Source organism: Lonchura striata, chromosome 1, assembly GCF_050655825.1.
Source record: "Lonchura striata isolate lonStrDom1 chromosome 1, ASM5065582v1, whole genome shotgun sequence".
Taxonomy (NCBI): domain Eukaryota; kingdom Metazoa; phylum Chordata; class Aves; order Passeriformes; family Estrildidae; genus Lonchura; species Lonchura striata.
The window spans coordinates 39,985,981-40,003,159 of record NC_140703.1 but is presented as its reverse complement, the minus strand read 5'-3'; the positions used below and the strand labels follow the sequence as shown (position 1 = coordinate 40,003,159).

Genomic DNA, 17,179 nt, shown 5'->3' with positions numbered 1-17,179 from the left:
AAATTGTATTAATCTGAGGCCACCATAGAAACAGGAAAAAAGTCCCAAAAGTCACCTCCCTGCCTCCTCAAAAACTTAGACCACATATATCAGATTGAAGATGCTACAACAGGAAATCCAAACTAAAAAAAAAAAAACCTGAAACAATCTAAAAATATAAATAACTAAATAAACAAGAAATAAAAAGTAAATAAATCAATCAGAATATCCAATTAAAGAAAATCCAACAGAAAACTTCTAAGGCGGGTGTGACCTGGTTTTTCATATCTTTTATAAAATAGGCAAAGAGAAAAACCTTCAATCTCTTAAAAATTCTTGAAAAATTAATTTCAAAGGTGACTAAGATCATAAATTATGGGTTATACGCTTACTGTACAAAAAGCAAGACAGAAAAAAACAACCAAAATATATTCCAGAATTCTTTTCAACCACTGACTTGCAAAAGCTACAAGACGCAAAATCATGTAATAATCAGAGGAAGGAATACTCCAGCCTAACTGCAACCTGGACTTGCATTAGAAATACCCATAATTCATCAAAATAAAATCCACACCAAACCATATAATATAATGATTTTTATCTATTGGGTTGACTCCTCCTGAAGTGAAACACAGCTCTGGAGTGGTGCTATAAAACCAGTGGTATCACAGACTCCAGTCTCACACGCTTCCTTTTCATGAACATGCCAAGTATTCCTCCTTTCAAATTTAGGCTTAGATTTTATAACAAAGCTAAAAGTTCTCTCAGACAGCTACATCTCATACTAGGCCAGTTTTTCACTTGTATTTGCACACTACCACATGAAATCTGTAGTTCTGCAAAAACATAATTCCATGCTTACAACAGGGAATACCCGACGACCTGATGCAGGAGTGCCACACCTAAAGAAGCTCCTGCCATGTCAGATGAGGGATGGTTCCAGTTGGCTGGTACTACCCCAGGCTGGAGATAAAGCACCAGTGAAGAAGGATACAGAGCAGAGAAGAAAAAACCACTTCCCTTTTATTGTAAATTAATTGTGATACTTCCAAAGTCACTGAGACACAGAAATATGACACTCCAAAATACTTTGAGAGACAGCTGTGTAATGAGGCTGTCCTAAAATCTCTTGTAGGATGGGCTGCAGAGACAAGACCCTATGGCAGAGATAGACTTCTACCTCCCTCTGGAGACAAGAAAGCCACATCCACATCTCTAATAATTTCTTTAATTTATGTCTTTCATTAATGTATCCTAACCCTTCTATGGAATTATTTGATATTTGAAGAAGACTGGACTTATCTTTTTGTCCCAGTCATTTAGCGGGTTTGACTTTCACTACTCCTGCAACTGATTCCACCATACAGCTGTGCATTAAATAAAGAATCATTTCTTCTCAGAAACTTCCTACTCCAAAATACAAACCTGTTATAAATCAAGAAATTATTTCAGTATCTCATACACCTTTAGTACTGCATCATAGTTTTACAAACATCTAGAAGACTCCAGAAACTGTTTGTATAACTTCCTTAGTCTACAAAGTAACAGGATGACTCAGTTAATTTATTTACATTTTCTTTAATTTGGCATGTTAGCCCTCAGAGACATTACTTTGTTGTCATCTTCACTAAAATTCTGTCTTGTTAGTGTCTAGAGAAATCAATGCCAGGAAGCACTTCATTTTTATAAGTTCATCTTCTTTCAACCTAGAGGTTCATTAATGTGATAACTAAACAGGTACACACTGCCTCTCTACGTGTTAAGTAAATTTATACAAAAATAAAAAGAGAAAAATTAGATGAGGATACTTTTTACTTCTGTGCATGCACACACTTATTTTTTATTAAAGCATCGCACTGAAGTTTCTGAAAGTTTTTTAAACTGTTTGGAGAATACCTAGAGGGTTTCAAGGTGCAACAACCATCTCTTGTTCTTTTCCACCTTGTTGCCTAAACAATGGAAAAACATTTTGGAAGAAAGGGAAAATGGGAGAACAACACTTGATTTTAAAAGTGTTCCTAAACAACTCTATTTGGATGAAAATTCTTTTCTGTCAAAGCCAAAGCAACCAAATAAACTTAAGTGAAGATTCAGAGGTTTCAAAGCATTTCCAGAACAATGGCTCATTCATGATTCCTCACCATATTTTCCACTGAAGCAGCAGATTTGGCTTCCCAGCGTGCTGACAGGTCTACTGCTGCAGCTTTATACCCACCGGTCATCCCCAAACACTCCTGGCTCACCAGAACTAGTGCATATCCCACCTGTTGCTGCCACTGCACCAGCGTTCTGCCCCAGATCAGTTCTTCCAGTTGCTTCAAGCTTCTTAGATAGAAATGTCATTATTTGAATCCCTCATTCAATAAACACCAGTCTGCATAAAGACAGGCTTGAAATTTCCCTTCCTTAAAATAATTCAAATAAGTAATGGTTAATACTAATAGACTTAATTCTGTTTTGTTTTGACATGTCTATATTCTGGCCCATAAATTACTCTCCATCATCCCCGGGATGTTTCCAAAAAATGCTATGTTATTTGGTCACAGCCTCTTTCCTACTCTACCTTATGTGATCTCCAGATATATCAAGACAATCGCATCATCCTTCCAATAACTTCAAACCTCAAGAGCCAGAACTACAACCATAATCACATAACTAAATAATGAGGCTTCCTAGTACAAAATGGAAGCAAGAGAGCATTCCCATTTTGCCTTGCCAAACTCCAGTCCTTCTTTCAGTGACCTCCTCATTATGTGCAAAATAATTGGACTCTTACCCTCATGCTTACTGGGGAGCGGGAATCATGTCGTCACTTGCTCATCACACAAATGGCTTTCTGAATCAGGGCACCTCGACTCCTGCATATCCCTTGTGACAGCAGCCCCAAGCAGGACACCCCATGGTCCCTCTGCCACCCACGCCGTAGCATGGGACACAAAAAGAGACAGTGCCTCGCACTAAGGTCAGCAATCACATGTGCAACACAATAATCTTGCATGGCCTCAATTAATCTGCTTTTGTCCCTCCATCCACAAAACCCAAAGACAATAGGTTTGGCTATCTCTGCATGGGAATGCAGGGCTGACACAAGTTTTATCTTTATTCTCAACAATAAAAATAAAACACGTTTTCTGCAATTCTGACTACTCTTTGCTTTATGCAACCAACCCCTGACTAAATTGCCATCTCAACCTCCTCACTGTGCGAGGCCAGCAAGTCTGTTTAGGATCCTTTTCAGTTCACTGACCTACTTGCTACTTGCATAAAGACGGGCATTAATAGAATTTCCTCTTTCTTTTAATTTCTGCTACTGTGTTCTTCCTAATTGCTGTTTCCCAAATAGAGTTCCTCTAAGCTAAGCATGCTTACTGCTATCAAAAACTTTCATCCAGAACTTCCACAAAACACAATGCCCAAATGCCCCCATGCCCTCAACAGCAGATATCTGTAGAAAGCAAATTAGCAATTCCTAACTATCCTGGACCTTCAAATCAAGAGAAGCCTAGTAGCAACGCAGTCTTTCAAATTTGTTTTCCTAAATGTCTTTATTCTTTTCTCTCACCAACACAGTTCTCTAGCAGACACTAGTAGCACTACTGGAGGTCACTAAACTCACCCAAGACGATAAGTGGGGAATTTTTCTCATCCAATTCAGTCAGCTAAAATTTATTAATCTAATCTAAATTAGTCAACTCCACTGCCACAGTAATCAATGTAAGCAGCATGAATCACCCACCCCGAGTTCCTGGCCAGATACATGGGAAGGAAGGAATGAAACCCACCTGGAAGTGCTTATCATTAACCATAAAGGGAGGCTCTGTTACTAAGCTAGGGTGACCTTTCACACATGGAATTCCTTTATCTCTAGCTCTGCTGATGATAAGGAGGCCAGGAGACCTGTCTTCTTTGGCAGGGAGGGCATCAGTTCCCAGGACTCGGACAAACTGCAGCTCATGGGTGATATTTGACTACCTCAATATCTGAACCAGCTTTCTTTAGAAAAATACCATATAAATACTTCAATGCTGTTCTCAATAGTCTCTTATAGGACAGGGAAGAGCAGGAAGGAAACCTGAAGTTAAATCAACATGCACAGTGCCCTAAGCAGAATGAGTGACTTTTTAAGCCGTGCAGTGCTAGATCAAGCTTATGTGTCTTCTTCCTCTTGGGCAGAATTGCTGAGCACAGTCTTCTGCTCATCAAATCTGAGGACAGCTGGGTCCCAGATCTCACACAACCTCTAGTACTTGTGAGGCCATGGAGTAAGTCAGTTCACCTAACTCTGCCTTGATTCCTTCATTTCTAAAATGGGAGCAAGTCAGGATCCTGTCCAAACTCATGAAGCCTTTTGATATGTATCAGTGAAACAAACTACAGGTTTGTGGGCTGGAGCTGTGTCTCCACAGGCAGGCACAAGCCTCCAGAAGGGGCTGGCTGGGATGACCAGTGAGACCATACCAGATAGCAGCAGCTCAGGGCTGCTTAGCAGCATTTTCATTTGTTATCAGTCATTCCTATCAAACTGCTCCATAATCTCCTTCCTTCTAAAGGTTCATCTTACGCAACACTAAATACCAAGATATAGAAGATATTTTCTGGGAACTTATTAAAGAAAGCAATGGCTAGAACAAATCAGGATCCCTGTGTCTGTGCAGTACTACTGCCACTGCAGGAGGAGCACAGGTCTGTCCATTTAAATGGAGTGTGAGGACTTGGCACTAACCCCTTCCTAGGAGACAGAGCTTTGGGACTTACTGCTAGGGGTGAGACAAGCTAACATCGGCCCCGAAACCTTGACCCTCAGATTCTGCAGACATGTACAATACAAGATCTGAAGGTAATAGGCAATAACATTTCTCTCCAAATGAATTTGGGAAATATTCTCTAATGTGTCAGAGTTTCAGGGTTTCAAATTTTCCCTTCAGTTTCTTTTTTCAGTGGAAAAAACACAGGCACATGGGGACAAGGATGGTAAAATGGTTTCCTTTGCGGGACCGTTGGTCTGTAGACTTATTTCTTTATTCCGTAACTACTAAGTGAGTATGTTGGGGCAGATTTCAAAGTCTGAGTATTATAAAAGATCCCAAACCTTTATATGTTCACAGCACAGTCAGTAAGGAAGTCTGCTTCAACTCAGGGTCCACACTCTCAGGAAGAAAAGAGTTACTGGTTTTGTAAATGGTGGCAAATCCCAAATACATCTCATTCCTGTTTTTGTCCCAATGACCTAATTAAGAGCTAAAAAAGAATCAGTACAGGAAAGCAAACTAGAAAAAAGGTTTTTCTTTTAAATTAACAGACTGATTGATACCTTTAAAACACAGTCTGGAGTGGTTTTAGCATAATTGTGTGTTTTTGTTTGGCTCATGATAAAATAACATTACTGCAAATGAAGTGCTCCTGCTGGCAATGGCAAAGATGAGATGAGTTCAGTCTACAGCATTTCTGCATCTAGATCTCAAAAGCCACCTGATTTCTCCAGCTGCACCTGGGGTTGACCTGCTGGAATAAGCAGGTTGAAGTACCTCCATTTGCAAGGGATGGCATGCAACTCTGCATGATGGTTTGTTTAGAAGTCCTGCTCTGTAAGCAACAAGCGCTCAGCAATCACTCTGCAAAGGGCTTTGCTCCCATCCCCATGCACAACATCAGCTTCACGCTTATGCTCATTGCACAAAAGAAAGGAAGAGCAAACCAAACAGCCACATCGCCCTCAGGAAACACACCCAGAATTAATCCAACTTTGCCATTTCCACAGAATCTCAGCCCTAGGATTTCCTAGCAGGTATATGAAAAGCAGATACACTCAAAGACTTCATTTCTCCTTTGGATAGGAAGCCTGGCACTGATTTTATTAAGGCATATTTGAGCAAATGCCATGCCACAGGCAGCTCTGGCTTTAGAAGGCTGTTTTGATAGACCCAGAGCTGAGTATTACTGCAGATAAAGCTATCCTAAAAATCCAGCCCTGAGCTGTCATTTCATTACACTCAGAACTGTATAACCAAGAAACGTCTTCAGTTACAACCCAGGCTTATATTTTTAAATATTTGTTATAGTTAGCCCTGGATACTTTGGAGTGAAACTTGATCAACATGTTGATATATGCAGAGATTAAGTCATCCAGCGTCTATTGGCATGGAAACAAACATTCACGAGAGGTCACTATTCCTTTTGTCTGAAATCCAAAGAATCAGATCCTAACCTCAGTTTCACTCTGATGGATGGAAAACGACTCCCAAAACTGCCAAGAACTACTTATGCAAGAGGACAGCAGAAACTAGGACTTCTGCTGACCTTCAGCAACAAATACAGTTACACCATCAGTACAATAAAGACAGCCCACGCATAAAGTGCACCCTGAAGGTGGCCAATCCTATTAGGAACAACTTTAAAAACAACTTAAAGAGCAACATTATTTAAATCTGGTAAGGACATACCACGATAACAGCCACAATCCTCAATGTACACACTCACTGCACAAGAACTCCCACTCCACACAGGGTAATGACCTACATAATTTCTGTTTAATGACTCCTATTAGAGCCAGTGCATACCTCCATACAACCCCTGAAGGGCAGCTATGAGGATGGCCGTGAGCACAGCATGCTCTGAGGCCACGAGAAGCTCCGTGCCCAGCCTGCCTGCTGGGCAAGCCCCAGCTGCCCAGGAGCACCAGCCACCAACACACGCACTTGGGTTCAGCAGCTCAGCAGAGCCTTCACCTCCTGCTGCACTTTGGGTCCTAGTGGCAACACGTGAACAACCCTCAAGATGCAGGACTGACATACCCAAGCGAGTTCCTACAGCTCCAGCAACACATCAATCAGGAGAAAAATTACTTTTAATATAAAAGGCTAAGCTCTCTTTTGCATTAGTACATGGAACTGCGGTTGGGCATAGGAGAAGAGCACACAGTAGATAAAAAGCAAGAAAAGTGAGAAAGGCAAATTATATGCACAAAAGATCACTGCAGGATACTTCAGTTTCCCTCCTTTTGCCAAGACCTTCTTAAACTGGCCAGGCCAGCCCACGGCCAGCCCACACTGCAGGTGAATTCTTTGCAGGGCATAAACTGCAAGGTGTGATAGACTGTTAAATTTGCAGGAATCATGGAATGCTAAATTCATCTTAAACTTGGGTTGTGGAGAAGCTGTGCATCACAGGAATCGGGAAGACAAAAGGAAATCTCTCAGAAGAATTAGTGAGAAAAGCGATATGAATGTCTTAAAAAAACCATTTCTTTAGCTCATCTGCCTCTCAGAAAAATGCCTTAGTTAAAGCTTCTGGGAACAGGTAGAAATTCTGCTTTTATTATTACTATCACCTTCATTTTTATATACAAAACAGCAATGTAAGGGATGAAACATTCCCAAAGTTACCAAAATTTGAGAAGTCAAATTTGATTCAATCTCAGCCAAATCTCATGTCTCTCAGAATCTATGTCCAGACACATTTTCCACTTGCATGTGGTTAGATAACAAAAATCTAAGTCTGAAAGCCCATTTTAAGCTTGTCAATCTAAGAACACCAAACAAAGACATCAGATATGATGTTCCAGCCATGCTGAAAATCTCAGGTATTTAAGACAGCTTAAAAAAAAAAAAAAAAAAAAGCCAGAAAAAGCCTAATAGAGCTGCAGTTCCCTATGTATCCTTCTCATTCTCTCCCCATTCCCCAGCCAGGTACCTAGCATAGTCCAGGACTCCAAAACTTCCATGTTCCTTTACTGAGTCACCACCATTGGAACACTGCATCCACTGTTTCTTTTCCTCACCCTTTTCTCTTCCACATCCATTAACCCATGCCCAGAGCAGTACATTCTACTCACTCCATACTTACCTTACAATCTCTTCTCCCTTTCACTTTTTCCTTAGTCTTTCCATGCACACAATCTATACCTGAACAAGTCAGCTGTGGATCAGCTGATATCTGTTAATGTTCAATAATCATTTTAGCTGTCACTAAACCACTGGAGAGAGAAACAGCCCTTGGAAGGGTGTTTCAGAATACAGCTTCTCAAAACAGCTGAAGAAGCAGAGAGAAAGGAACAGAACTTTGCATCCTGCCGTTTTAACGTGGTCTTTTTCCCTAATGATAATCCATAGGGAATCACCACTGGCTTTATTTCCAGCAGGGCACTTCAGGCTCTGGCTGTCAGTGTGATCTGCTGGTTTACTCCAGAACAGAACTCAAGCATGCACTGTGCAAGCTTAGAGGAGCAGGGTCCAGCATGAGCCCAGCTACACCTCACCATGCCAGTTCACCCAAAGACAAACCACAGCCAAACAAATGCATCACGGATTGCAAAGGTCAATCCTCAAAGCCCCGACAGCAGCATATGTGCCTCAGCATTTATTCCTGACCTCACAACATGGCTGCAAAAGCACACAGAAAATTTGCTTGTAGTCCTAATGATCTGAATCACCATGTTTTTCACTCATGCAGTAAATCACACCAAAGGAGCCTTGTGGGCATCTTTAAATATTCCCTGCACTAAAAGTGCTGTGTAAAGAACCTCCCAAACAGATGCTGCCATGCAAAGCCAAGGGAAGCGAGCCAGCAGCCTGCACAGGGCAGCAAGGCAGGCTGGCAAAGCCTCCTCCAATACATCAAAGGTGACCCAAACTCACACACCTTTTGGAGAGAACTGTGTTCATGCATGGGAGGTCAACAGTAAGACTTTAAAACCAGTCTGCTCCCTGTAGATTCACAAAAATCTCAGAATTATTCAGTCCCCTAGGTCTGGGCCAGTGGCAGAAGCGTCAAGAGGCTTCACCATCACAACATCTCCAGTTATTCAGTATCTGACAGCATGGAAATCTTTGGCTACTGAAAATCAACACCTGCCTTTTCATTCTGTTTGCATCCAGGCCCCAAATTAAAACCTCCAGATTAAAATAACAATAGTAACAATTACTCCTGCTGTTGTTCCACCCAGTCCTGTACCTTCTCTGCCACAGGAACACTTTTGCATAGTGCAGACTTATCTAGGTTTGGACTACTACAATAATACGGACACCCTCTACCAAGGGCAAAGCAGAAGTAACACTTTTTTTTTTTTTTTTTTTAACAAAGTTCAGGAACAAAGCAAAAGGCTGCTCATCTCTAAAGGAAACCAGCAATTATGCTTCCTTGAAAATCCTAGCAGTGAATAGTGGTGTCTCAAGTTTGACCAAAAAATATCACAGCAAACCTCTGGAAAAATGTCCATGTAAAACGTCAGCTCTGAGTTTATTGATTACCAGTGTATCCATCACTGCACTACAGCAAAAATCCATAAAACTAGGTCATCCCAACACAAGCTGCCAACTCTACCTCACATGCAATCACACCACAAAGATGCAGCCATGTAAGCAGTGACTTCACTCACCTGGACTGCAGCAAGAGCTGCCATTACCTAATTACCATACAGAGAATGAATTAAAGACTTTCAAACACCAGCTCTCAAAAAAAAAAAACAAACCTGAACAACCAACCTAATCAAACCCACCCAAAACATGCATATCTCAAAATTACTAACTGCTTATTTAAATATGGACACATGGACAAACAACAAACTCCTGGACAAACTCAAACACAAAAAGGAAGCTTCCAGAGGATGGCTGCAAGGACAGGCAGCCTGAAAGAAATACAGAGAGATTGTCTGAGCAGACAGGGAGCAGAGGTTAGGAAAGCCAAAGAACTAACAGAATTAATTCTGGCCAGGGATGTAAAGGGCAACAAGAAATGCTTCCGTAGGTACACCAGTGAACATTTTTCAAGGGCATGTGGTGATAGAATAAGGGGTAATGTATTAAAACTGAAAGAGGTCAGGTTTAGATTAAATATCTGGAAGACATTATTTACTGCGAGGGTGGTGAGGCACTGAAACAGGTTACACAGCAAAGTTGTGGCTACTTCATCCCTGAAGTGTTCAAAGCCATGTTGGATAGGGCTTTGAGCAACATGATCTAGTGGAATGCATCCATGCCCGTGGTAGGAAGGTTGGAACTACCTAATCTCTAAGGTCCCTTCTAACCCAAACCATTCTAGGATTCCATTAAATCACCCTCCACCAGAATACAAAGGCATTCTCTTAAGACTCTGGGTGCCATGATTTGTTTAAGCAATGTGGGACATACTCATGTTTAATATTAAGAAGATACTAGCGCTACACATCTGACAGCAAAGCTGCCATTTATACTGTCATTATATGCACTTACCAAGAAATATAACCTGCACTATCATGCAAAGTGCTCAAACAGTTTGAAGGCAAAAATAATCTATGTTCAATGTTATTTAGGAATATGAATAAGCTCCTTTATTTTAAGATTTAAACCATAAACAGCTGTTCTGAAGAGGGCTCACTTTTAACCTTTGACAACATTCACGTGTCTGTAATTTTTATCAGATTGTTTGGATTTTGATTGAGCTAAAGTCCTGAAGCTACAATTAAACTTGCAGCTACCTTCTCTCACTAGGCTTCCTGCAGCAGCTGGAAGATTCTTTGAAGTCTGCAAAGACATGGAAGGAACATTATTAATGGCTGGTTTGCATAGCGCAAGCAGAAACAAGTTGTGTTTCTGGTGCATTTCCAGTGCTGGTGACAGATGATTTCTCACCAGCACTACAGAAGTCTTCAGAATGATTTCCCTCTACCTAGATGCTCTACAGGACCAAGCTAAGAGGCTGGAAATGCAGCAGGGCAGGATTTCAAGAGCTCTGAATGGCCCAAAAGCAATTCCTATTACAGTCAGCATTAAATCCCACCACCAGCTCCACTGAAGACAGAAGTGGCCTAACTCAGCCTATTGATGGCTACCTGCCTAGAAAGCCCAGAACATCTCAGGATGGTCTGCTAAACTCATTTAAAAAATTTTTTTTTTTTAAATTAGGGATGAATTTTTTTTTTAAAAGGGGAGAAATCATCTTAGATAGTAGAAAAGGAAGGAAGATTTCAGTCCAGAGAAGCCACCCCACGTATTGGCACATCTCTCAGACCAGCTCCTCAGCCAAAGGACGGAGCTGTGGACTCTGCAGGAGCAGAGGGAAAGTACCCCTGAAGCCCTGCAGCAGGGGCTGCACTGTGTTGGCACATGTGTAATGACCAAGCCAACACGCACTGATGTCAAAGGAAGTTACACTCATGCACTGGAAGCCATACAATTAGTAGTGTCATCATCTAGGAGAAAGAAATAAAATAATGTTTTGTCCCAGGCAAAGCCACTGGTGTTTTTCATTTGTGTTAACTTGCTTTAAGTGCCTGCAGGGTCCATGCCTTTGATTTACTGTGGATGACAGGCAGTAGAGGCATAGACACATTTAGGTATAATTATTATAGTAACCAGGCTCATACACCAAGAACAGCAGCAAAATCAACAACAGCTCAATAAGACAATGGAGAATTTTCCAACACAAAACCCTACATCCCTCTACATCTCTGCAACCCTACTCAAGGTCTGCTCTTGATTCTTTCAAGAAAAAAAAGGAGTGAAATCAGGAAGTTTTCAGTATCAGCCTTGCTACTAATCCCATGCAACACTAATTTCACCCAAAACCCCCTATATTTTGTAGTTTTCACAGACTCATAGAATAATTTATGTTGGAAAATACCTCTAAATATCATCCAGTCCAACCACTAACCCAGAACCACCAGTCCACCACTAAGCTATGTCCTTAAGTGCCACATCTACACATCCTTTAAATTCCTCCAGGGATGGTGACAGTTCCATTGGCAGCCTCTTCCAAGGGTTGACAGCCCTTTCTATGAGCAATTTTCTTCCTAATATCCAATCTAAATATCCCCTGACATAGCTTTCTACATTGTAGAAAAGATGGACCTCCAGTAGCTACACACTCCTTTCAAGCAGTTGTGAAAGTGATCAGGTTCCCTGTGAGCCTCCTTTTCTCCAGGCTAAACACCCCCAGCTCCTCCAGCAAATCCTCACCAGACTTGTGCTCCAGACCCTTCCCCAGCTCCGTTGCCCTTCTCTGGACACGCTCCAGCCCCTCAATGTCTTTCTTGCAGTGAGGGACCCAAAGCTAAACATAAAGCTAAGGATTGGAGGTGTGACCTCACCAGTGCCGAGTACAGGGGGCAATCACTGCCCTGGTCCTGCTGGTCACACGATTGCTGATAAATGTCAGGGTACCACTGGCTTTCTTGGCCCCTTGGGCACACTCTGGATCATGTTCAGCTGCTGCTGACCAGCACCCCCAGATTCTTTTCCACTGGGAAGCTTTCAAGCCACTCTTCCCCCAGCCTGTAGCACTGCACAAGAATAAAAACAAGCAAGCTAAGAACAATATCTCTCTCACACTGCATCACTTGATGCATATTCTAGTCCAGCACCCAGCAAGTCCTGTCTCCAGCTCAGCCTTCAAGTTCAAGCACTGAAGAGAATACATTACTTAAGGCTTAGACACAGAGCAAAGATACAATGATGGTTATTATCAACTCTTTGATTTTCACTTATGTTAAAAAAAAAAAATCAAACGGCAAACCCAGAAGCTGAAAGTCTGTGCAGATCCCAGAGCAGAGGTTTGAACGACAGCCCAGCAGGGTTTGCTCAGATCCCTCTTCACAGCACTGCCATCTTTTGCATCCTGACAGTACTAACAGTGCCCGAAACTTATCTGTGTTAACACATACATCCAGATGTTAACCACTCATATGACTTCAGGGTCTAACACAATGCCTTTTATGATATCTGTAATTCTTTATACTGGGACAAAATGAGGCCTGTGCACTTACATAAGGTAAATAAGAATTAGTATTGTTTTGTTTTAGATGCATAAACAAACAAACAAAGAGACATTAACATACAATTTATAAATGTTCAACATTTTCTCCTTATTTAAATCTGTTAAAGTAAGGATGCACATGTAAGAAAGGCTACTTAGCTTCACATTAGTCTATATTTTCATTTCTTTCATCATCATACAGGAGCAAAATACCTAAAAGTCTGGCATTAATGCAAGGCAGAAGAATGTACTGTAAAGAAAAACTGTCTACACTGGAATTGCAGACACCACAGTGTTTCCACTAGAAAAAAAAAATCAAAATCAGACAGATTCAAATATCTCAATCCTAGTCAAAGTTTTTGGTATATATTTAAAAACCTCTTCTACTCCACTGAATATAATAAACTGAAGCAACACATTCTTCTTGTGATGATCACTTTTATTACATGGCCATGACCTGGACTAGCTTTCCATCAGCACTGATTAAATACATGTTCTGATATTCTGTACTGCATACCTTTCAAGTTGTGGAAAAAAGTGGCAAACACTTCCCATTTGTCACTGTCATGTAACATAAAAATTTATCTAGAAGCTGGATATATTAAGTGTCTCTGAGAATAACTCACTAGATCACATACATACAGAAAACTCATTCAGTGTGCACAGGCTAAGTAGGGTTGAATTAATGAATGTACTGTTGCTTCAAATATTGAATGTCTGTCAGTAAACCGATAATTTGCAAATGCAGAAGCAGGGACCAGGAGATGCACTGGCTGCAGGCATTGACAGATCCCTCCTCTGCAGTTTCAAGAAGCTAATTGTGCTCAGTTCAGAGTTCTTGATCCATGTTCCTGGGAATCACTCGGGACACAAGCAGCAAGACAGTCAGCATGTGTCCACATTTGGGGTTTTGTTTCCAACTCCTATCCGCCCTGATTTCCTTCCCAAGAATGCTGTGCTTTTGAAAGGCACAGCATGACATCCTAAGAGACTTCTGTCTTTTCTGCCTAGCAAACTCAGTCTGGGTGGCAACAGAAAACCAAAATCTTCCCTAGAGAACACAACAGGATTACCAGCAAGAAGGGAGAACTACTTCTGGATGAAGTTTTGGCCCACTGTCATCTATGGCAAAACTCCCACTGAAGTCAGCACAGCCAGGATTTCACCTCTGAAATTTTGAGACCCTGCCCATTCTGCCTTGGAACTTCCAGCCAGCACAATAAGGATGTTAAGAGTGCCAAGAGCTTTTGTACTATGTACTGCAGGCAGAAGTCATGAAACCCTTCACATAAGCAAGCAAATATTCATCGAACAGTTAGGAAATTTAAGATATTGCTGGACTGTAAGGGATTCAAACCTGTATGCAGAACCATGATGTTTCACACTGGCACATCATTCTAAAACAAACCTTATCCTAACCAACTTTCTGTCCTTCACAAATCCTGCCTGTAAATACAAGCTGTATGACTGCAGTTGGCATGTGTCGGAAGACATTTTGGAACTCAGCACAGAAATATATCTGTAGCGGAACAGCACCTACAAACTGCTCCTAACAAGCAATGGCTAAACACCCTGCCTCCTAATTGTTCATTTCATTGCATTTGACAGAATCCATCAACCAGAGACCATCAGGTCACAGTAGTGCAAGACGGTAGGAGCCACAACAACGTAATCTGGTGCAACAGAAGTCCCTCGTGTGAGAAATGGAGCAAGCCAGCAATTTAGGGAAACTGGGGCGGGGGGGAGGGTTATACCCCATCCCTGTCCAGCACACAGGACAATACAGTAACCTAACACAGGTCAGGAACCCTCCTACATGCTGTCGGCATGCGGGTATGGAGTACAGTCATTACACTGCCAACAGATGCTTTGTTAAGAATCAAGCTTACAAGTAAACAGGAACAAAAGTAAAAAAAAAAACTATGATTTACCACATCAAGACAAGCACAGCCAACCTGCTGATTTTCTACCACACTAGCACCACCAAAGGATCAGACAGAGGGATACCCATAGTTTGCAGTCTTGCAGTACATTGTCTCCCATCTGGCTCTCTCAACAAGTCTCTAGTGTTTTTTGCAACACAACAATCACACCTGTAAGCTCTTTGTCAGTAGCACTCTGCAACAGCAAGCTAGATCCAAGGGACCACTCCTTCCCTCCCTGCACTCACAACCAAATACTCTCCAAGCAGCAAAAGGAATTTTTTGTTAACTGAAGAAGCAGCCCTCTGAATGTCAGCAGGAAGAGACAGGCAAGTATTCGCCAGGTTATTATGCCTAGTTCTGCTTTCCCAACTAATGCTTATGTTCTTCCAGAACTGCTTCAGACCAGGAACGAATCCTCAGTGAAAACAGAGCATCCAGGCAGCAAGTAGAATGGTGCAGCAGCTCTCCTCTGCATTCCTCATAGTTCATCCTCTCCTGATTTTTAATTCCTTTGATGAAGACTCAAACCGAATTTCATAAAGCTTTTGCTAAATGAGAGATAAGTTATAACACCTGTGCCTGTGGAGAGGATTTTTTCTTTCTTTCTGTTGGACAGAAGTTGGTTAAGAACACACAAACCCTGATCAAAAGATACACCTCTCTAAGCTGACAGTGCTGCAAAGGGAAAGTAAATGGGTATGAACAGAAGCATTCATTTCCTCAAATCCCTTCCTTTTAACCAAACTTGATGCTTTAGTGCCTCTGCCAGGATGCTAGTGCTGACTTCCCTTTATGTCCAATGTATATGTATTTATTTTAATTGATTCTGGGACTAAGGACACTCATCAATGCTTAATCGTCTCAACAACAAAGCAAGGGCACTAAACCACCACAAAAAATAGTAATAAAAAAATTTTAAAAGGTAAAAGACACCCACTGATGCATTCCTTGGGGCTGCCGCTCTCTTTTCCTCCTGCAAATAATCCAGTGGGATTCAAAAAGTGGGTAGGAGAGGCTGGATGACTTCCTTTAATAGCAGAAGTTAGAGCTGGGAGCGCCACGTTTAACCCATGGCCAGCCGGGGCAGGCTCCCTTCGCAGGGGTGCACACCCCAGCCCTTGCACACGCACCCGGACACACACTCGCACACGGCCCGAGTTTCGGGCGCGCAGGGGGCGGGAACCCGCAGCGAGCAGCCCCGGCAAAGGCCGGCAGGGACGAGGGGACAAGGCTGCTGCCCCCGCTGCCCCGCACAGAGCGCTCCCCCGGCTCCAGCCAGCGCCCCGGCTCCGGAGCCTGCGAACGGGGAGGGCAAAGCGAGCCCTCCCTCCTAAAACATCGAGGGGAAAAAGAGATGGACAGACAGATAGACAGACAGACAGATGAACAGGCAGGTCCTCCGGTAACACCCGTCTCTCCCCAGCCCAAGCAGCTGCAGCCAGTGCTCAGGCTCAGCCAAGAGCAACTGCAGCTGAAGAGCGGCGACAGACGCACAGCCCCTCGCCCTAGCTGTCACAAGTTTAAAAGAAAAAAAAAAAAAATACCACCACAAAAAAACTACAAAATGAGAGCACTTAAAAGGCGGCGAGGAAATTCTTTAAACACAGAAAGCCAGCTCTTGCCTGCTTGCGAGCTAAAGCCCGGTGCGAAGCGGGAAGCGCAGCCGGGGCAGCCGCCCACTGCTGCACCTTGCGGGGCAGAGCGGGAGCGGGACCGGCGGCTGACAGGAGCGGCGCGGGGTGGCAGCGGGACACGGGCACAGTGCAGGGACGCTGCCCCGGCGGAGTCTCCGCGGCAGGAGTCGCGGCCGCAGCCCCCGGAGCCCCCGCGCACCCCCGAGTTTGCCCGGCGGAAAGTTTCTCCGCCATCGCCTCCGCGCCCCTCCCCGAGCCCCAGGCGGGTACCCACCGGCCGGCTCAGCTCCGGGCGCTGCCCCGCGGCCTCCCGCGCTGGGTCTCCATGCCGCCTTGGGCGCCGCCGGGCTGTGGCGAGAGGCAAGGGAGGAGAGGAGCGGGGCGCTCCCCGCCCGGCGCCGCGCCGAGCTCAGCGCAGCCCAGTGCAGCCTGCCGGGAGCGCGGCCCGCGCCCGCCTCCCGCCCGCGGGGAGGGACCGCCCGCCCCGGCCCCAGCCCCGGCCCCGCCCGCCGCGGGGCTCCCGCCGCCCGGACCCGGCCCGCGGGAGGTCGAGCAGGCGCTCGCGGAATGTGTGTCCTCCAGGGGACTCGCCCAAGGTCATCCGCTCCGGGCAGGGCGCCGCGCCGCCCCGTGTGCTCCGCTGCCCTCGGGGGTCCCCGCTGCTCTCCCGCCGCCGGGCGGGCAGTGCCGGCTCTGCGCTCACCGGCGGCCGCCGCCGGCTCTGTGCGGCGCGGCTCCACCTGCGCCCCGAGCCCTGCCGGGGCGGGCGCCGGGAGCCCGGTCCCCGCGCTGAGTAGCGCCAGCCCGGTACCTCCGACACGGTTCTCCCTGTGGCGGCTGGCTGAGCACGGAGACACGCTCCGGGATGGCAGCCCGAGCACAGTTTGGTGGCTGAGCCAGAGGTCTCAGCCTGTG

At 44.2% G+C, this 17,179-nt stretch overlaps 1 protein-coding gene across 11 annotated transcripts in view; it reads right to left on the bottom strand.

Annotated features, from left to right (window-relative positions):
* FAT3 (FAT atypical cadherin 3) overlaps positions 1–16,699 on the bottom strand; it is a 396,171-nt gene extending 379,472 nt beyond the window's left edge. For 9 of the 11 annotated variants that reach the window (XM_021544996.3, XM_085574877.1, XM_085574896.1 and 6 more), the window contains exon 1: positions 16,539–16,699. The gene's annotated coding sequence lies outside the window, so the exon portion shown is untranslated. The remainder of the gene's footprint in view (positions 1–16,538) is intronic. The other 2 variants (XM_021544998.3, XM_085574849.1) reach the window with 2 other exon arrangements.
* Positions 16,700–17,179: the final 480 nt, after the last annotated feature.